Genomic DNA, 21,791 nt, shown 5'->3' with positions numbered 1-21,791 from the left:
CATTCTTCCTGGGCACGAGACAAGAACCCCAACCTGAAGAGCTGTGCACCCCAGAGGCTGACTTGGAGCCGCCTGAACTAGGAGAGCTGCTGGAACAAGGCGAAACCCCCCAACTGAGAAGCTCCAGGGACTAGGCTTACCAGCCCCTCGAGTCAACCCTCTCTGGGGTTCGGCTGGCCAACCCATGGAGCTGACACTCTCGAAGACTGGGCTGACCTGAAAAATCCGTATCAGTAGGTGGTACTGAGCCCATTTGCCGAAGAGTAAAATGAGTGGATGAGAAGGTCTGTGGGGTTTGAGACAGATAGGCCTGCTATAGACAGCCATGCAGGTTGGGCACTGAACCACTGAAGGGTAGTCCTTTTTCACAGAGAACGACGTGGAAGGCACCTGCTGGAGTTGCACAGTGCTCAATCCACAGAGCTGTAAGGAGCCAACACCTTGAGGGAGTAGTAGAGTCTACCTGTGTGCCCCCAAAGAACACAGCTAAGAAGGAAAACACATGTTCGCGCTTCTGAAGAGTTGCCTAGCAGTGAGAACCACCTTCAGTTGATTCATTATCCTCTCACTTATCCACCTCTGAAATTGTGAATTCCCCTTGCAGAACTCTCACCGGCGCTGCCAGGGCATCCTTGCGTCTGATGAGAGACCAGAGCTCCTCATCTGCTGTCACTCTGGGATCAGCCAGGAAGTGTTTCTTGTTCCTCATTCCTGCTCTCGGGCACATCTTTCTTTGACTCCCAGGTGTGTGGGTTGAGATCCTTGCTGCCCCCTGACTAATAACCAGAAGGGTTATTTTTATTATTTTTTGCTTACATTTGAGTTTTTTTTTTTTTTCTTTTTTTTTTTTTTTTTTTTTTGAGTTGGAGTCTCACTCTGTCACCCAGACTGGAGTGCAGTGGCCGCTCCCGGCCACCGCAGCCTCGACCGGCTGGGCTCCAGCGATCCTTCCGCCTCAGCCTTCCAAGTAGCCGAAATTACAGGCATGCGCTACCACGCCCAGCTGATTTTTTTTAAAATTTATTGTAGAGATGAGGTCTTGCTGCCCAGGCAGGTCTCGAACCCGCGGGCTCAGGCAATCCACTCACCTCAGCCTCCCAAAGGCGCGGGATTACAGGCTGAGCCACCAAGCCCGGCTGGACTTACATTTGAGAAAAGGCTTCACCATCCTCCCTGTCATAAGTGATAAATGTTTAACTCTAGGCAGAAGAACATTAAATGGTTTCTCAGAGCTGCCCGTGCTAATAACCTACAACAACCCCAGGAAATGTGCTCCTACTTTAGGCTTAGCAAAAACAATTCAATCCCAACAAACGATTTAGAACCAACAACAACAACAAAAAGAATCTTACAAATAAGACAAAAATAAATAAGCAATGAGTTGACATCAGTTATAAAAATGTCCAGTTGGGTAAGGGATAGACTAGAAGGCTACCTGCATTCATGGAACAAAGTATGTCCCCTTGGAATGTCCCCACTCTGGAATCCTGGGTGAACTTAGCACTGGACATGTCTCTGCTGAGTCTTTCTTGCCTGGCTAGTAGTTAGTACTATTACATATGTCGAAAAATTGCAAGAATTTGAGTGTCTTCCAGAGAAAAGAAGCTCAGATAATTTAGAAGTTAAAAAACAAGACCTAAGAGGAAAAATTTGATGGAATTAGGACTATTTTACCCAGAGAAGGAAAAGCCTGCGTAATGGTTCACTAATTCCGGCAAGTTTATTAAAAGTTATTTTACATAGGCTACTGACCATCTGGTCTCCTTTCCTAAGCACAGAGAGGAAGTGATTTTCAATTGCATCAAGACAGAGTTAGCTTGGAAAATAAGGAAGAATTCCCAGATGCCAAAGGTTTTTAAACACTGATTACACAGCGAGGGGATAGCGTCACCTTTTTGGAAATAATTCAAGGGAGGACAACTCATACATTCAGGCCTTTTTAAGAACAGTTTGAGTGGGAAGCAGGGTGAGTGAAATTCCCTCTTTGAAAGGCCTTCCAGCTCTATTTGCTCTGTCTAAAGTGCCTCTTGGCTGGGTGCGGTGGCTCAAACTTGTAATCCCAGCACTTTGGGAGGCTGAGGCGAGAGTACTGCCTGATTCTGCGGGGTTCAAGACCAGCCTGGGCAACATGGTGAGACCTCGTCTCTACAATAAAATCAAAAAATTAGCCAGCGTGGTAGTGTGCACCTGTAGTTCCAGCTACTTGGGAGGCTGAGACAGAAGGGTTGCTGGAGCCCAGTAGGACGATGCTGCGGTGGCCGTGAGTGTGCCACTGCACTCCAGACTGGGCAACGGTGTGAGACTCCAACTCAAAAAAATATATATATATGCCTCTTGCAGGAAGATACAAAATTTCTAGACTTCCAAACATTCTTACACTCTAGATTCCACTTATTCATTGTAGAGGCAGAGAGGGTTGGAAAAGTGTTAACTTTCAAGCGAAGATCTGGTTGTGCATCATGGAACCTGCAACACATCATGGGATCTCTCAGCCCCAAGTCTCAGTCTGGAGACAACTGCCTCAGTGGAGGTAAACACATGATGAGCCACTTGCTATATGCGCCCATTGTGGTTTTTATTCTTCCAGCCTCACCTTCCCCTTTGTCAAGATACGAACTTTGCTTCTGTCATTACAGAGGAGGGCACATGGCTGAGGTTGAACAGGTCATAATACCCTGTTCCTTTGTCTACCATGATTGGTCCAGAGGTGGCTGTGTAACCCAAGACCAGCCACTAAGAGCTCCTTCCCTGGAGTGGTCTACCTGAAGGTGTTGGGGAAAGATTCTTGTTTCCTTTCTGGAGGCAAGTCTGCCAGGATGAGAGTCCACAGCCTCTGAAGCCATGTCCCCATTACCTGGAGAAAGTTGTGCACTCGTGAACCCAAGAACCTGTGGGAGAGTGAGAAGATAAATGCGTTGAAAGAGCTCTAAGAATAATTTGAGTTCCTCCAGGTATATTCCCAACAGGGGAATTGCTGGGTCATATGGAAGGTGGAAGGTCAATTTCTAGTTCTTTCAGAAATCACCACACTGTCTTCCAAAGAGGTTGTACTAGTCTGCATTCCCATCAGCAATGTAGAAGCATTCCTTTTTCTCCGCATTTTCACCAGCATCTGTTGTTGTTTGTTTTATTAATGTTGGCCATCCTTACAGGTGTTAGGTGGTATCGCAATGTAGTTTTGATTTGCGTTTCTCTGATGATGAGTGAGGCTGAGCACTTTTTCATGTGTCTGTTGGCTGCCCATATATCTTCTTTTGAATAAAAAAATGGGGTACATATACACAATGGAATATGATGCAGCCATAAAGAAGGACAAATAGATGGACTTTGTAGCAACCTGGATGGATTTGGAGTCAATCATACTCAGTGATTTATCACAGAAACCAAGAACAGAGTTCCATGTGTTCTCACTCATAAGAGGACCTTGAACAATTATAATGCTATAAGAAAGCGATTGGGTAATGGGAAACTATCGGGGGGGGGAGTGGAATTGGCAGTTGAGGGAAACTGCTAGGGAAGGGAGGGGCATACCTCATCAACAAGGGTACCTGCATGATCAATGTTTAGATACCTATCCCTGAATTGTACCCCACATATTTATAATAATTTTTTTTTTTTTTTAAAGAAAGAGCTCTAGGCCTTCAATTCAGCCCTCAGGCTGGTTCTACCCCTGCTATTGCATACCTTTTGGTTTTTTGAGCGAATAGAATAAAATACTTCTCTTTTCCCTCCTAAAGTTGATTTGACCTGGGTTCCTATCATTTGCAACCTAAAGGTGCTGATTAATATGAGCTAGGAATGAGGTCTCAAGGTTGCAGATCCTAGCAAGAGCCCATGCACAGGAATAAAAGGCTACCCTGCCCTGTCTTAGAAAATGGCAGCAATATCTATTTACCCCTCAGAGGAAGAGAAGAGGGAAAAGGGGCAGGAAGAGAAGAGAGAAAGACAGCAGAAGGCAGGATACCACTCTTAGGTGGCTAAGCCTGTCATCCCAGCACTTTGGGAAGTCAAGGCAAATGGACTGCCTGAACCCACGGGTTCGAGACCAACCCAGGCAACTTGGAAAGACCTCAAGTCTACAATAAGTCAAAAATTAGCTGGACATGGTAGCTCACACCTGTAGTTCCGGCTACTTGGAAGGCTGGGGCAGAAGGATCGCCAGAGCCCAGCAGGTCAACACTGGGTGGCCATGAGTGTACCACAGCACTTCAGCCTGGGTGACCGAGTGAGACGCCAACTGAAAAAAAAAAGCAAAAAAAAAAGATCAGCAACACATAATACATGATTTTATAACACTTGCTGCATGCTGTGCAAGGCGCTACTCCCCTTGACCCATAAGCTTTCAGAAAAGTTCTGCTCCATGGAACTGGCTTGCATTCATGGCAGTTGGAGGGTGGGCACAGGGGCATAGTCTGGTTTTCCATAGGGTAGATAAGAAAAGACCACATGAGGCAGAGTATAGAACTTTCAGGCAGGATATCAAGAATTCTGGTCTGCTTTGCAATGAGAACTACAAAACACTGCTCGAACAAATCAAGGACGACACAAACAGATGGAAGAACATTCCATGCTCATGGATTGGAAGAATCAATATTGTCAAGATGTCCATTCTACCCGAGGCAACCTACAGATTCAGTGCAATCCCTATCAAACTATCAACATCATTTTTCACAGACCTAGAAAAGACAACACAGAAAGTCATATGGAAGCAAAAAAGAGACCAAATAGCTAAAGCAATCCTCAGCTAAAAGAACAAGCCTGGAGGCATCACACTTCCAGATCTCAAACTTTACTACAAGACTATAGTAATGAAGACAGCATGGGACCGGTACAAAAATAGTTACATAGACCAATAGGACAGGACAGAGAATATAGAAATAAAACCACAGACCACCAAACAACTCATCTTCGAAAAAGCCAACAAAAACTGTGAGGGAAGAAAATCAGTATTTGATAATGGTGCTGGAAAAACTGGTTAACCACATGCAGAAGAATGAAACTGAATCCCCACCTATCACTACATGCAAAAATTAACTCAAAATAGATCAAGGATTTAAATGTGAAACCCCAAACTATAAAAATCTTGAAGAAAACTTAGGGAACTCCCTCCTGAACATCAGAGTAAGCAATGAATTCATGGCCGAGTCCTCAAAAGAAAATGCAGCAAAATCTAAAATTGACAGGAAGAATCTTATCAAGCTAAAAAGTTTTTGCACAAAAACCATCAAGAGTACTCTCTTTACTGAGACAACTCACAGAATGGGAAAGAATATCTGTAAGCTATGCATTCAATAAAGGCCTAACATCCAGAATTGATAAGGAACACAAACCAATTGACGGGGGGAAAAAAAGTAACTGTATCCAAAAGTGGGCAAAGGACATGAACAGACAATTCTCAAAGGAAGACATTCAAACAGTCAACAGACATGAGAAAATGCTCAGCTTCACTAATTATCAGAGAAACGCAAATAAAAGCTACAATGAGATACCACCCCACACCAGTCAGGATGGCTATCATTAAGAAATTTAAAAAACAAAACAGGTGTTAACAAGGCTGTGGAGAAATGGGAACACATCTACACTGTCTGAGGGAATGTAAACTAGCCCAACCTTTGTGGAAAGCTGTGTGATGTTTTCTCAAAAAACCAAACATGAGTTACCATACAATCTATCAATGCCACATCTGGGAATACACCCAGAGGAAAATAAATCACTCTGCCAAAAAGACATCCACACACATATGTCCATTGCAACACTATTCACAATAGCAAAAATATGGAACCAGTACAAATGCCCATTAAAAGTAGACTGAGCCGGGCTCGGTGGCTCAGCGTGCAATCCCAGCACTTAGGGGGGGCTGAGGTGAGTGGATTGCCTGAGCCGGTGGGTTCAAGACCCGCCTGGGCACTTGGTAAGACCTCATCTCTACAATAAATTAAAAAAAAAAATCAGCCAGGCATGGTAGTGCATGCCTGTAATTCCCGCTACTCGGAAGGCTGGGGCGGAAGGATCGCCGGAACCCAGCAGGTCGAGGCTGCGGTGGCCGGGAGCGGCCGCTGCACTCCAGTCTGGGTGACAGAATGAGACTCCAGCTCAAAAAAAAAAAGAGAGAAAGTAGACTGGATAAAGAAAATGTCGTACACATGCATGGTAGAATATACTCAGCCATAAAGAAGAACATCATGTCCTTTACAGCAGCATGGATGCAGCTGGAGACCATCGTTCTAAGTGAAATATCACAGAAACAAAAAACTGAATACCACACGTTCTCACTCCTAAGCGGGCCTTAAACATTGGGCATGGGAGCGCAAAGGTGGGAACAATAAATGCTGGGCACTGCTAATGAAGGGAGGTGGGGAGGGAAAAGAAGGGGCACATGACCACCCATTGGATTCCAGGTCTGCTACCAGGGGGAGAGAGGGCTTGCTAGAAGCCTGAACCTCTGCATGCAATTTACTTAAGTCGCAAATCCCCACCTGTACCCCCCACAACTCTACAATTAAAATAAAAATAAGGAATTCTGGTCTGACTTCCTCATGAGTAGGCAACCATGGCCATTTGCAGAACTCTAAGGGAGGGAGTTTTTCTTTCCGTGGGGCCTGGAATGGGTATCTGAGTCACTGTGAGCTGGATGTTATGGGACTTTGGAATCCCAGAGGACACCCAGATGACCAAAAAACAAGTCTCACTGTCAGATGAGACATTAAAATGGGGACCAGATAACCTCTTCAGTGGTGACGATTTATTCTGCTCCAAGAACAGTCTGGGTAGGCAAGGAGACAAGATGTTTTCCTGCGATGGCATAGTTGCACAATGACCCGCGATCTAGACATGAGCATCCATTAGCAGTAGTTTAGCCAGGCCTCTCCCAGTGAGCATGGAGTGTTTTATCACCAGAGGACGAGCAGCACCAGGAAAAGACTTTCCTCAGGAGCCAGCGTCAAATAAGGACTGCGAACAGAACGGTGTCAGTAAAGCAAATACAATTATTGCCGCTAAACTGTGGGATGGAAGGAAACAGCTTCCAGAATGAAATGAATCTGGACTGGAATTACCCACAGCACTGTTTTAAGGAACAAGCTACCTTTTTAACATGCTAAGCCTATTCTGAAACCCCTTCACCGTTACATTTTAACAAAGAAGATTTAATGTGAGAGAAGCTAAACTTCCATGAAGTCTTCCAAACACTCCCGATTCATATTTACTAATAATGATGATTTCCAAAAGCTCATTCCTGCAATCAAGAGCTGGCGGCCCAGCGGGCGAGACGCTGTGCGCAGAGCAAGCTCCGTGGATAATTGCCTGTCTGCATGGCTTCTTAAAGAGAAACAGCAAGCTTACCAGATGATGCTCTGGCTTGCTGTTTCACTGGAAGACAGGAAGCAGAAAACCAGGCCTGAGGAAAATGATTCCAGACTTTGAAGTCTACCCGAAATTTGGGAGTCACTTAACCCCTAGAGAAGGGCTTACCCAGGTCAATGGATGCCCTGAAAATTTGCACCATGCTTTTTATGTCTGTCCACGCTGTGTTCCTTTTTATAGTAAGAGAACCCATAGAGAGAGTTTGAACCCCCCATACTTTTAAGAACCACCAAATAAATGTATGTTCGCTCGCACTGTCTGATGGAACTTTCTGGAACGATGAAAATATTTTATAGCTGTGTTGTCCAAAATGGTATCCGTTAGCCACATGTGGTTATTTGAGCACATTAAATCTGACTAGTGCAATTAACGAACCACATTTTAAATTTTGTTTCATTTTAATGAATTTAAATTTTAAAAGGCAAAACCATAGGGATAAAAAAACAGACGAGTGGTTGCCAAAGATGAGGGGCTTGAAAGAAGTTTGACTACAAAGGAGTAGCCCAGTGAACATATCTTGGATGGATAGAACTTTTCTGCATCTTGAATGTGGTGACAGTTACTTGACATTTGTCAAAGTTGATAAAAATGTACCCCCCAATTTTCTAATCTGAAAATTGGAAACTAATTTTTTTTCTAGAAATGGAGTCTCCCTAGGTTACCCAGATTGGAGTGCAGTGGCTATACACAGGCCAATCTTAGCGCAATACAGCCACAAATTCCTGGGCTCAAGCCACCCTCCCATCTCAGCCTCTGGAGTAGCTGGGATTATAGACATGTACCACCACACCCAGCTGAAAACTAAGTTTTAAAAGATTTCACTGACTACGTGTGGCTAGCCAGTGGCTTCCATACTGGATGTGCAGCTTAAGACCATCGCCTTAAAAGATTTAACGTGTAAATGGACCAGTAGTGATTTGACTGGACTTTCCTATCAGGTTCGTTAGCTGGGACATTGTTCCTGGAACCATTGCTTTAGTCAAATCATTGCCTCACTGATAAGTACAGCACACTAACTGCAGGATGTTGACTCCCTCCCCAAGCCCTCCACCCCTACTAAGTCCAACCCTCCCTGGCTACCACAAAGTCAGGCAGAGCAATCTCCTCAGAATTCTAATGGTAACATCCCAAGTTCAAAATCCCAGCCTTGAGACCGAGCTGCTGCCTTTGCACTGTCCAGAGATTCCTCCAGTCACTGGGACAAAAAAGATGACCTGAATGTGTGACGAGGACTCTTCCTCGGAAGCAATCCCAAGTTCACAGGTTCATGGTAACCCTTTCAAACACAACTCCAGTACCTTCCCTTATGACTCTTTATTGGGTTTCTTAGGGCTACCCTAAGAAAGTTCTGCAAACTGGATGCAGACAACAGAAATGTATTCTTTCATGGTTCTTTGTTCCTTCTTGGGGACTCAGAGGAGAATCTATTCCAGGCCTTCCTTCTAGCTTCAGGTGGTTGCTGGCAATCCTTGGCACTCCTTGGCTTGTGGCAACATCACTCCAATCTCTGTCTCCATCTTTGCATGGGCTTCTACTCTCTGTGTCTCTCTGAGTCTCTGTGTCCAAATTTTCCTCCTCTTATAAGGACCTCAGTCATTGGGTTCCAGTCTACCCTAACCCAGTATGCTCTTATTCACATCTGCAAAGACCCTATTTCCAAATAAGGTGGTATTCACAGGTACTGGGGTTAGGACTTGAGCACCATTTGGAGAACACAATTCAACCCATTAGAGACCCTAAGCATTGTTGGGGCAGAATCCTTTCCCCTGGGGTGGAGCAAACCAGGCCAGGTGTAGCTTCATCTCTGATAATCTCTAATTTCGTGTGTGGGTAACATTTTTACCATAATGTGAGTGTCCTATTCTCAGCAAAGGAAGTGAGAGCTGGCCTCCACCTTCTTGGAGCCCTTAACATTCAGAAGAGTCTTCCCTTCATCAACTGAAGGCCAATCTTCTAAGCGAGGTGTGGTGTCTCTCTCTCTCTCTCTTCCTTTTTTTAATTTTAATTTTTAGTGAGGTGTATCCCTCCCTCCCCTGGCAGTTTCCCTCAACTGCCAATCCCAATCCCCCTCCCCTGACAGTTTCCCACTAGGGATTTCCAGTTTGCCAATCCCTTTCTTAAAGTATTATAATAATTGTTCAAAGTTCACTTATGAGTAAGAACACGTGATACTCAGTTCTTTGTTTCTGTGAAAGATCATTCAGTATAATAGACTCTAATCCCATCCAGGTTGCTGTGAAGTTCATGATTTTGTTCTTCTTTATGGTTACGTAATATTCCATCATGATTATGTACCACATTTTAAAAATCCAGTCCTCTTTTGATGGGCTCGGTTCCATGTTCTTGCTACTGTGAACAATGCTGCAATAAACATATGTGTGCAGCTATCTTTTTTATACAGTGATTTGAGTCTTCCGGGATCGTATGGAAGGTCGATTTTTAGATCTTTTAGGAATCGCCACACCGTTTTCCACAGAGGCTGTACTAGTTTATGCTCCCACCAACAGCGTGGAAGTGTTCCCTTTTCACCACATTCTCTCCAGCATCTGGTTTTTTTTTGAGTTATTGATGATGGCCATCCTGACTGGAGTTAGGTGGTATCTCAGTGTGGTTTTAATTTGCATTTCTTTGATGACTAGTGAGGATGAGCATTTTTCATGTATCTGTTGGCTGCTTGTATGTCTTCTTTTGAGAAGTCTATTCATATCTTTAGCCCACTTTGTAATGGGGCTGTTTTTTTTCTCTTCGGCATGTTTGAGTTCCTTGTAGATCCTAGATGTTAGGCCTTTGCCAGACATACAGTTGGCAAATGTTTTTTCCCAGTCTACGAGCTATCTTCCCACTCGCTTGATGGTTTCTTTGGCTTTGCAGAAGCTTGTCAGTTAGATGAGGTCCCACTTGTCTGTCTTATCTCTTATGGCATGAGCACTTGGGGTCTTGATCAGGAATTAGTTGTGTGGTGTCTCTTAGTCTATGGACTGTGAGTTTCTTGGTAGAACAATGGGCACGAGGAAAAATGGAAAGCAGTAGAATAAAAGAAATTGGATTTTCATTCTTTCTTCAGGTAGCACTGAAGAAGCAACTTAATTTCGAGTCTTAATTTTCCCATTAGTCAAGTGTAAATGTAATGCTTCCTTCCTAGGGTTGCTGTGGTCATTAATTAATATACATGTGGAGCACCTAATAGCTAACTGGGAAATATTACTTTCCAAATCCATCCCTTTTTTGCTTTTCCTTTCATTTTTCCACATATAGGGGCCTTTGTAATATAAAAATAATTTCTGTTTAACATGAAATAATGCAGAAAAGTAAAAAAGAGTAAAAATCTGTAATTCTCTCAGCCAAAGATAATTATTATTTAAATATTGCTATATTTCCTTAATCTTTTAAAATGCATATATTTACACACCATTTCTGCCAAATTGGTTTCATTCTGCACATATTTGTTTTGTAACTGCTTTCACTTAACAAGATAGTACATTTTCATAATTAGTTAAATGGCCATCAAAAGCATGGTTCATCATGATTGCAGTGTGATCCCTCACGGATGTAACATTTGTCCTTCAGAACACTTGTCTGCTGTTTTGCCTGTTCCCAATTTTTTACTATTTTTAAGAACATTGTGAGAAATACGATCACACATACAATTTTGTGCATGTCTGTGAGCATTCCTTCTGGAAAGTTATCAGAAGTAGGATGACTGAAATCTGTTTTCTTTCTTTTCTTTTTTTTTTTTTTTGAGTTGGAGTCTCATTCTGTCACCCAGACTGGAGTGCAGTGGCCACTCCTGGCCACCTCAGCCTCGACCTGCTGGGCTCCGGCGATCCTTCCGCCTCAGCCTTCCAAGTAGCTGGAACTACAGGCGTGTGCTATCACACCTGGCTAATTTTTTGATTTATTGTAGAGATGAGGTCTTGCCAAGTTGCCCAGGTGGGTCTCGAACCTGCGGTCTCAGGCAATTCACTCACCTCAGCCTCCCAAGCTTGCTTGACCCCCCCCCCCAGGAGGGCAGTTCCTGTAATTCTCCCCTTTCGCTCCTGCATCTTGACAGTTTTCCTCTTTACTAGGTCCTGATCACCGCCAACCCCACATAATCATGCTAAATTATTGCCTGTATCTGTTTCCTAGTGCTACGATAGCAAATTATCACAAACTCGGTGGCTTAAAACAAATGTAAGACAGGTTGGGCTCAATGGCTCAGTCTGTCATCCCAGCACTTTGGGAGGCCGAGGCAAGTGGATCGCCTGAGCCAGCGGGTTCGAGACCCGTCCGGGCAACTTGGTAAGACCTCATCTCTACAATAAATCAAAAATTAGCCAACCATGGTAGCCCATGCCTATAGTTCCAGCTACTTGGAAGGCTGGGGCGGAAGGATCGCCAGAGCCCAGCGGGTCAAGGCTGAGGTGGCCAGGAGCATGCCACTGCACTCCAGCCTGGGTGACAGAGTGAGACTCCGACTCAAAAAAAAAAAAAAAACAACATCAGATAAACATTTATTGTCTTACAGTTCTGGAGGTCAGAAGTGCAAAATGGGTTTTACTAGGGTAAAAGTGGGGCATCGGCAGGGTTGCATTCCTTCAGAGGTGGTAGGGAAGAATCTCTTTTCTGGCATCTGCACGCAGGCCACCAGAGTGCTACAGCTTCAACCTACTCCTAGGCTCACAGCTCCATTCTCAAAGCCAGTGGTAGATCACCTTCCAGTATCTCTCTGACACTGACCTTCCTGCCTCTGTTGTAAAGATTCCTGTAATTACATTGGGACCCCTTTGAAGATCCAGGATAGCATCTCCTTCACAAGAGCAATGGCTCCTCTAGCCATGTGAGATAACATACTCACAGGCCCCTGGGAATTCGGCTGTGAACATTTTGGGGTGCACTAACCTGCTGCTCATATCCCACTCTTTCCTCTGCATCCACTCCAGTTTTTGGAGCTTCAGCCCTCCAGCGATCTCCACAGTGGCACATTCAAGGGCCAAGACTCCAAGTCTCAATGACCTAACATCTGCTACACTGGGCCAGCTGGTCATTTCCTTCCTGAAACTCTGTCTTCATTTTTTGAGATGTCTGTTCATTCCCAATCTCCCCTTCCTCCTGACCATTAAACGTGTACCCTCAGGACATACTTCTTCCTCCACATGACACCCAGGCTGACCTCATTTGGTTTTATGGTGGTAAATATTGACTGAGCACAATCCATATTTGCAGTTCCAACCTCTCCTCTGAGCTTTCCGATTCATTGGTACGATTGCCCATTTGACAACTACCCTTGAGTTCTAATAGATCTCTCTGATTGGACACCTCCAACCATAAACCCAAGGTCCCTCTACCTCCACTTGCTCAGCATGCTATTTCTACCTCAGCGAAGGACACAGTACTCTAAAATGCTCAAGCAAAAGGCATGGATTCATCTCGACTCTGCTCTATTAAACCAAAGTCTGCTCCATTAGCAAGTCCTGAAGGTACTGCCTGTAACACACATCCCTAGACAGACCCCTTCCACCACTGCAGCACACCTTTCACTGTACCCTCTCTCCTGGGTTACTGCAGGTACCGCCATGTTACCTGGATTACTGGTCTCCCTGCTTCTAGTCCTGCCCTGTGATCTGTTTCCCACGTAGAAGCCAGAATGAGCTTTAACCTTTTAAATCAGATCATGTCATTCTTGTGCTCAAAATCTTCTTCCAGGAAGAGTATGTGCATGACTGGAACAGTGGGCTACGAATCTCAAGCTTGTAACAGGGATCAAAGGACTGTGTCGAGGAACAATGAGAGCTTAGACTATTCAGCGTGTTGTTAGTACTGGTGGAGTCCTGAAGGTGCTGCTGGAAATAAGCAGGAAAATAGTTGATGTGGGTTCAGGGTGACATCGAGATTTAGTAGAGCTCCAGGGATCGGCCCAGACAGTAGCTGAGAACCCTGGCTGTGCATTTGAAGCAGCCCGAGAGAGCTTTGACAATATGGATGCCTGAGCCCTTCCCAGATTATGTAAATCAGAATTTATCTCTGGATAACAGTACATTTTAAAGCTCTCCAAGTTGGGCACAGTGGTGCATGCCTGTAATCCCAGCTACTCAGGAGACTGAGGCAAGAGGATCACTTGAACCCTGGAGATTAAGGCTGCAGTGGGCTGTGATCATGCTTGTGAATAGCCACTGCGCTTCAGCCTGGACAGCAGAGCGAAACCCTATCTCCTAAGAAAAACAACAAAAGCTCTCCAGATGATTCTATTATGAAAACTGAGAACATTGGAGTATGTCGATGAAGTGAGAAGGAAAAGATGGAGATGACTGGAGATGAGAAGATACAGCAGATGAGAGGAAAAGGTGTCAGATGGTCATTTATTTGGATACTGAAGTCTCCCTGAAGCTGCAGGGTAGAGAACTCCAGTTTTAATTACAGATTCTTTCTTGGGCTGATCTCCCAGACATTTTGTAGAGATAAGGGGGTCAAGTTGTGGTGATAGCTGGGAATGTGGTCTTACCAAGAGCAGATGGGTCTCTTCGGGTCTCCCTCAAATTCTTTCTGTGGACATTGCTGGGGCCTAACAGCGGGGTGACCTAAATAGGATCACTGAGCTCTGGGGCCTCTGTTATATCTGTCTGGCAAAACAATACCCCCTTCCCACCCAAAGATGTCCACATCCAAATCCCCAGATATGATAAGTATCTCATGCTATGTGGCAAGGGGGAACTAAAGGAAATAAATGTTGCAGATTAAATTAAGTCTGCTAATCAGATGACTTTTAAAATTATCCTGAATTATCCAGGGGTGCCCAATGTAATGACAAGAATGCTGGGTTGAATGGTGTCTCCGCAAAACTCATGTCCACTGTGAAAGGACAGACCGAGAGTGGGAAGCCATTTTTTGTCTTGTTCTTAAACCCTGACACAACGATGAGATAGTAGAAGCCATGTTTTGGAGCAATGCACACTTTAGATAAAGATTAACTTTACCGACTTTGTCTTTTGAGAAACAGACTTCCAGACGCCAGAGGTATCTCATAGTGGCCATCAAGCTTGCCTAGAATAAAGGGAATTTACAAGGCCTAAGGCATCATGCATTGAGCAAGGATTATAGAAGTCACAAAACTTGTAATTATAAAAGTTATGCAGATCACAGAACTTGTGAGTGCTCAGAGGGGGAGCAGATGGGGATTCGATCTGCCAGTAGATTGGGCGCTCTCGACAGGGAAGTCAAGGATCCCCCAAAGCTACCCACTGGGAATGCCTAGGAGATAAGGGGAAGTGCACTCTCCATTAGCTCTGGGAATGTCCTTCGGGAAGGTGTAGGAGCACTGGAATCTTTGTCACGCCCTTCTCTAGGGGGTATGATAATATGGACAGACATTAATGGGTCTCTGTGTCACAGGGTCTCCAAGACATTTGCAGGTGGTCAATAAGGAAGTCACGGCAGTCACATCTACCTGATTGCAACATCTCCTAGGGAAAGAATTTGGGGGGCTACAGAGCCACACTCACCCAGAGTGTAAGGCCTGCTTCCTGGCTGTGGGAAGTAAACTTTTCTTAAATAAATCTTTTCTTCTTTCACCTCTTTGTGTGTTGCAATTCTTTGCATTACTCAGATCTCTGGTTTGCCGGCGTACACCTCCAGAATGCCAGCTCTAGCCGTGCTGCGCCCCTCTATACCCATCTCCTCTCACCCTATCTGTACCCTAATACACTGGAACCTCGGAATGTGACCGTATGTGGAAATTGGGCATCTGCAGATGTAATTAATTAAACTAAGACGAGGTAATATGTAATAGGGTAGGCCCTAATTCAATGACCTCTGTTCTTAGAAGAAAACAGAGACGACACAGACATACAGAGAATGCCACATGACGACAGAGGCGGAGATTGGATTTATGCTGCCACAAGCCAAGGGCAGCCAGCCGTCAGAAGCTAGGAGAAAGCTGGGGAACATTCTCCCTCAAAGCCTCCGGGAGACCAGCTAGATTTCTGAATTCTAGCCTTCAGAACTATGAGAGAATAAATTTGTTTTAAGCCGCTCAGTTTGTGATACTTTGCTAAGGCTTCCTTAGGAAGGGTCCCCCTATATGTGGAAGAGGCAGAAGAATCACAGTCAGAAAGATGCCACGTGAGAAAGACTCAGCTGCCCACTGCTGGCTTTGAAATTAGAGGAAGAGGCCAAGGGCCCAGAAATACAGGTTGCTCCTAGAACCGGAAAACCAGAAAAGGCAAGAAAGCAGATTGTCGGCCTCGCATGGTGGCTCATGCCTGTAATATCAGCACTTTGGGAGGCCAAGGTGAGAGGATTGCCTGAACCCAGGAGTTCAAGACCAGCCTGGGCAACATGATGAGACTTCATCTCTACAATAAATCAAAAAATTAGCCAGTCGTGGGGGCACACACCTATAGTTTCAACTACTTGGAAGGCTGAGGCAGAAGGATAGCCTGAGCACAGCAGGTTGAGGCTGCAGTGGCCGTGAGCGTGCCACTGCACTCCAGCCTGGGCAACAGAGTGAGACTCCAACTCAAAAAAACAAAAAACAATAACAACGACAAAAGAAAAAACAGATTGTCCCCTAGAGCTTCTAGAAGGAATGTAACCCTTCCAACTCCTTGATTTTGCCCTAGTGAGACCCGTTTTAGACATCTGTCTTCCAGAACTGTAAGATTATAAATTTGTACTGTTTTAAGCCACTAACTTTGGGGTAATGTGTTATATACAGCAGCAATAGGAAATGTGATATCAAAAAGGAAAAAAATCTTCTTTTATCAATTTTCGGTTTTAACGGCTATTTTTAAATGTACAATGATTTTTTTTTATTTTATTTTTACAAAGCCAACTCTCTTGTTTTTTAAAAAATGGGTTTTTATCAGCCAGGCTCGGTGGCTCAGCCTATAATCTCACGCCTTTGGGAGGCTGAGGTGAGTGGATTGCCTGAGCACGAGGGTTCGAGACCCGCCTGGGCAGCAAGACCTCATCTCTACAATAAATCAAAAAATCAGCCGGGCGTGGTAGCACATGCCTGTAATTCTGGCTACTTGGAAGGCGGAGGCGGAGGGATCGCCGGAGCCCAGTAGGTCGAGGCTGCGGCCACTGCACTCCAGTCTAGACGACAGAGTGAGACTCCAACTCAAAAAAAAAAGTTTTTATCCTTTCCTGTCATACCTAGAGCTTCTCTCCATGGAGATTAGACAAATACTCCCTGTGTTTCTTCGTTTTTCCCGGTCTCAGTTTTTACACTTACTTTTATAATCCAGGAGGCCTTCTTATTTATTTCTGGCTGCAGATACTTCAAGAATCTGTTGAAATCTATAGATGCCTCATATACATAGAACACAGGCACATATACATACAAATTTGCCCACTTAAATTTCTGGGGAGAGGGAAATGTTTAATCATGAGTCAACCTCACTAAAAGGAGGGAGAGAATCTTCATTTTGGGTAAACGGAGGTTATCTCAGTCAGCTGGGGTGGGAATGGGTCACTTGACGGGAACCTTGAAGAATGCCAAGGACTTCTTCCAGCAGCCACAGGTGAGAAGGCATTCCCTAAGAAGAGAAAGGGACAAGCAAACACTGGACGGCAGCGAAGGATGTGTGTGTCCTGCAGGCTGCAGAGTTTCCCCCAATCCAACACCCTCGACTGAGCCAGGGTATGTAAAGGGAGCAGCAGGGGCGGGGGTCTTACTGACCAGTCTCTCACCTGACTTTGGTCCAGACCAACTCATGGATGAGACAGGAAGACGTTATCCTGCAGTCAAGAAAGACATTAGGGCCTGAGGAAGATTGGGAACTTTAGAGAAAAGAGCCGGGGAAGATTATAAGTATTAAGTGTAGATATCTGAGAGGCGGAGAAAATTACCTAATGCAATGAAATATTAAAGGAACAGTAACATCTTGCTTGAAATGCTTTCTTTTCTAAGTTCTATATGGGTACATACAGTGACCTGCAGGAAAAAAAATGGGGAGGTTTCATTTCTAACAACCCTTTTAAAGATGATGATTGGGACCAAGACACGGAGAGAGGTTAAGTAATTTGTCTAAGGCCAACGATTTATGGAATTATATTCCTGCAGGGCAACAGGGAAGAAAAGCTGCATATTTAACACGAACACCGACAGAATTTATAAGTGCACAGATCTGGGGGGAGCCGTGAGGATTCCTAAAAGCAATCCGTATAATTCACGTAACAAATAAAAATGCTGGGATCCAGGAGGGAGGAGTAACTCATCTAAAATCACAAAGTTTTTAGAACTAGACGTGCATTCCAATTCTCAAGAATTCTTAGGACCGGGAAAGGTACGTTACCCTGAGCGGCTACGGCAAAGTTTTGCCAGCGACACAGTAGGATTGGGGGTTGAATTTTGCTCTGGGTTCAGACCAGCTTTATAAGCAGCCCAACAGACCACATGCCTGGCTGTGTCCCTCTGACTGGTGAGCAAATTGTTTCCTTTTGTGTGATCCTCTGAGACCCAGGAACATTGTAATGGGGTCGACTCCTGAGAGATACAGCATCTAATTACACCCTTTAAAAAACGATGACTTGTGGTTTGGAGCCCTCTCTTTGGTATTTAAGCCTGTCATGGTCCCAGTTCAATCTGCTGTCCAGCCTCATCTCCCTGCATTCTGTGCCACCCAGCTGTGTCCCAGCAATATAGAACCCTATGTCATGTCCAAGGTTACACCAAGTCATCATGACCCAGGCCCTTTGCAGGTACTGTGTATGTTTTCCTCGTCTCTGTTTTTCCCCTGCTCTGACGGTGAGATCCTACTTACTTAAGACTCATCTTTTAGGCCAGAGTGGTGGCTCACACCTGTAACTCAGCATTTTGGGAGGGCAAGGCGGGAGGATTGCTTGAGGCCAGGAGTTCAAGACCAGCCTAGGCAACACAGTGAGACCCATTGCTAGAAAAATTTAAAAACTACCCTGGAGTGGTGGTATGTGCTGATAGTCCCAGGTACCTGGAAGACTGAGGGGGGAGAATTGCTTCAGCCCAGGAGTTCGAGGCTGCAGTGAGCTATGGCTGCGTCACTTTACTCCACACTGGGTAATAGAATGAGACCCTGGCTCAAAAATAAGTAAATAAATAAATCATTCATCTTTCAAAAGCTCATCTTCTATGCTTACACCCATGTTCATAGATGCTCTATCCACAAGCCAAGAGGTAGAAACAACCCAAGTATCCATCAATGGACAAATAAATAAGTAAATATTATACCATACAATGGAATAGTATTTAGTCTTAGAAAGGAAGGAAATGCTGACACATGCTACAACATTGGTGAACCTTGAAGACATCATGCTGAGTGCAATAAGCCAGTCCTGATAGGACAGTTGCTGGCATTCATGTTGTATTATATATGTCAGCATTTCCTGCCTTTCGAAGGTAAATTTCCTGTGGGTACTACAGGAAGCCTTTGCAGAGGATAGGGACTTTTTAAAAGTTTTTTTTTAAATTGTGGTAAAGATTAAAAAGTGGGCAAAAAACATGAATAGACACTTCTCAAAAGAAGATATACGGGCAGCCAATAGACACATGAGAAAAGTGCTCAGCCTCACTCAGAGAGATGCAAATCAAAACCACATTGAGATACCACCTAGCCCCAGTAAGAATGGCCATCATCAATAAAACAAACAACAGGCGGGGTGTGGTGGCTCAAGCCTGTAATCCCAGCACTTTGGGAGGCCGAGGTGAGAGGATTGCCTGAGCCCGGGGGTTTGAGAACAGCCTGGGAAACTTGGTGAGACCTTGTCCCTACAATAAATCACACACACAAAAGTTAGCCAGGCATTGCGGCATGCTTCCGTAGTTCCAGCTACTTGAAAGGCTGAGGCGGAAGGATCACCTCAGCCCAGCAGGTGTGCTACCACTGCACTTCAGCCTGGGTGACAGAGTGAGACTCCCACTCAAAATAAATAAATAAATAAAAATAAAACAAACAACAACAAATGCTGGAGAGGATGAGTAGAAAAAAGAATGCTTCTACACTGCTGGGCGGGAATGCAAACTAGTGCAACCTCTTTGGAAGACAGTGTGGTGATTTCTGAAAGAACTAGAAATTGACCTTCCATATGACCCAGCCATCCCCCTTTTGGGAATTTACCCAGAGGAACTCAAGTCATCCTCCAAAAAAGATATCTGCACTTGCATGTTTGTTGCAGCTTTATTCACAATAGCAAAAACATGGAACCAATCACACTGAAGCTGGAATGGATAAAAAAGTGTGGTACATATACACAATGGAATATTACGCAGCCATCAAGAAGGACAAACATATGGGTTTTGCAGCAACTTGGATGGATTTAGAGTCGATCATACTTAGCGATCTATCACAGAAACAAAGAACAGAGTACCCTACGTTCTCACTCATAAGCGGACCTTGAACAATGACCAGAACACTATAAGAAAGGGACTGGCAGTAGTGGGAAACTGCCTGGGGAGAGGGGGTGTGATTGGCAGTTGAGGGAAACTGCCAGGGGAGGAAGGGGCACACCTCATCCACAAGGGTACCTGCATAATCAATGTTTGTATACCTAACCCTGAATTGCACCCCACATCTTTAAAATATAAATAAATAAATAAAACTGTGATAAAATACACATAACATGAAGTGTATCATTTTAGCCATTTTTTTAAGCATACAGTTCAGTAGTGTTAAGTGCGTTGTTAAGCATATTCCCATCTTGGGGCAATCAATCTTCAGAAATTTTTCATCTTGCAAAACCACAACTCTATACCCATTCAATATTTGCTTCTCCTCGGCCCCTGGAAACCACCATTCTACTTTCTGTCTCTGTGCATCTGACTGTTCTAGATACTTCTTATCAGTAGCATCCTTCAGTCCCCAAAGGGAGTGAGCCACACCGCCCTCTGGTGTCTGACCACAGCCCTCTTGACACATTGACTGTGGTCACCAGGCAACCACTTCCCGGGGTGACTTCCTTCTTCTGCAAACAGTGGGCTTCTTGAGGGGAGCTCAGCCTGACTCTTACAGTCTGTGGCCACATGCCCTGGAACAGTTCCCGGCGCACGGCCAGGCTCCACACGTCTTTGCTGGCCAGTTGAGGACTCCAAGGAGGACGTCGCCACAAGGCGTCAAGCCTCCCCAGCTCTTTGGGTCATGGAGACTCCACCTGATGCCTCAACGACTGACAGGTCATTCACAAAGAATTGGCCTGATGGATTGAACGCTTTCCCCTTGAAAAATGGAGATAAATACAAAAATATCGAGCATCCCGAAGCAATTGCATGATTTACGGAGACAGTAACGAGAGCTGAGCCCTGCCCAGCTCCGTCTTGCATGATCGGCATCTAATCCACCCCCATAGCCCTCCTCTCCTTATCGGGATCTGCGATCCACAGACCCATAAATATTGTGGTAGCATATGACCGGGGGTGTCAGGGATGTCAGCCGTGGTGATAAAAGTGTCTGTCAAAGAAGCTGGAGGGGATGTCACAGTGAAGGATGAACTGGAGACAGCATCGCGTGTGGTAATTACAGGGCTGGGTTGGGGATGCAGAAACCCAGGCAGCCTCGGAGGGCAGGAGGAATAAGGAAGCTGGACAGCTACTGATGCCAGGCCCCATCCCTGGGCCTCCCGGACATCGGGCAGTGGTTGCTGTTTGCAGCGCTTGTGCCTTGGGCCTGGTATTGAGGATGTCACTGAGTCTTAAGCCATGTCCCAGGACATGCTCACAGTCCCCCAGCCTGATTCCTTCTCTTGCCCACCCCACCACATCTGGCCTCAGTTTGGGACCTGAAGAGGGGTAAGTAGTAACCCAGAGATGAGGGGGCCGGGGTGGCAATTCATGGGAACTGGGTGATGGGTTTGAAGTTCAATGTAAATGAGAACCCTCATAGCTGAGATCACCCAGAAGGCTGAGCTGGATTAATAGGCAACTTCCAGTGGGAATGAGACGTTAAAAGACGCCCCAAAGCTAATCAGCAACAGAAGCATGCGACTAACTGGCTTTACTGGTAACAATACCCATAATAATTTGCATTGATTGAACACTTACTCACTGTCAAGCACTGTGTGAGCACTTGTAAGCACTATGTCGCTTAACCCTCCAATGACCCTATACGACATATTCCATGATCTCCACTGTCCTATTAAGGAAACTAACCCATGGAGAGGTCAGGTGATCTGCTCAGGGACCTGTGTGATGTCAAGATAAGGACAAACGCAGGAGGTCTGGACGGCAACCGTCATAAATCAAGGTAAACAGCCACGATTGTGGTGCTGAGTTGCCGTGGAAACACATGCTAGTCATCACCGTCACGATTGTGGTCACCAATCGGCTGATGGGCAGAGCCAGAACTAAAATATTGTCTAGGTACCAAGTACTCGTGATTTCAAAAAGGGGGCAGTAGAGGAAGTGGGAGCCAAGGTGTGCTGACTACCCTTGCCCCTACCCTGAGATGGCAGGTTCTGGCACTGAAACTGAGTGGGCTGCA

Source organism: Carlito syrichta, unplaced genomic scaffold, assembly GCF_000164805.1.
Source record: "Carlito syrichta isolate Samal-C Ts95f unplaced genomic scaffold, Tarsius_syrichta-2.0.1 Scaffold269596, whole genome shotgun sequence".
In the NCBI taxonomy this organism is placed as follows: Eukaryota; Metazoa; Chordata; class Mammalia; order Primates; family Tarsiidae; genus Carlito; species Carlito syrichta.
Note: the sequence above shows the minus strand (reverse complement) of the source record.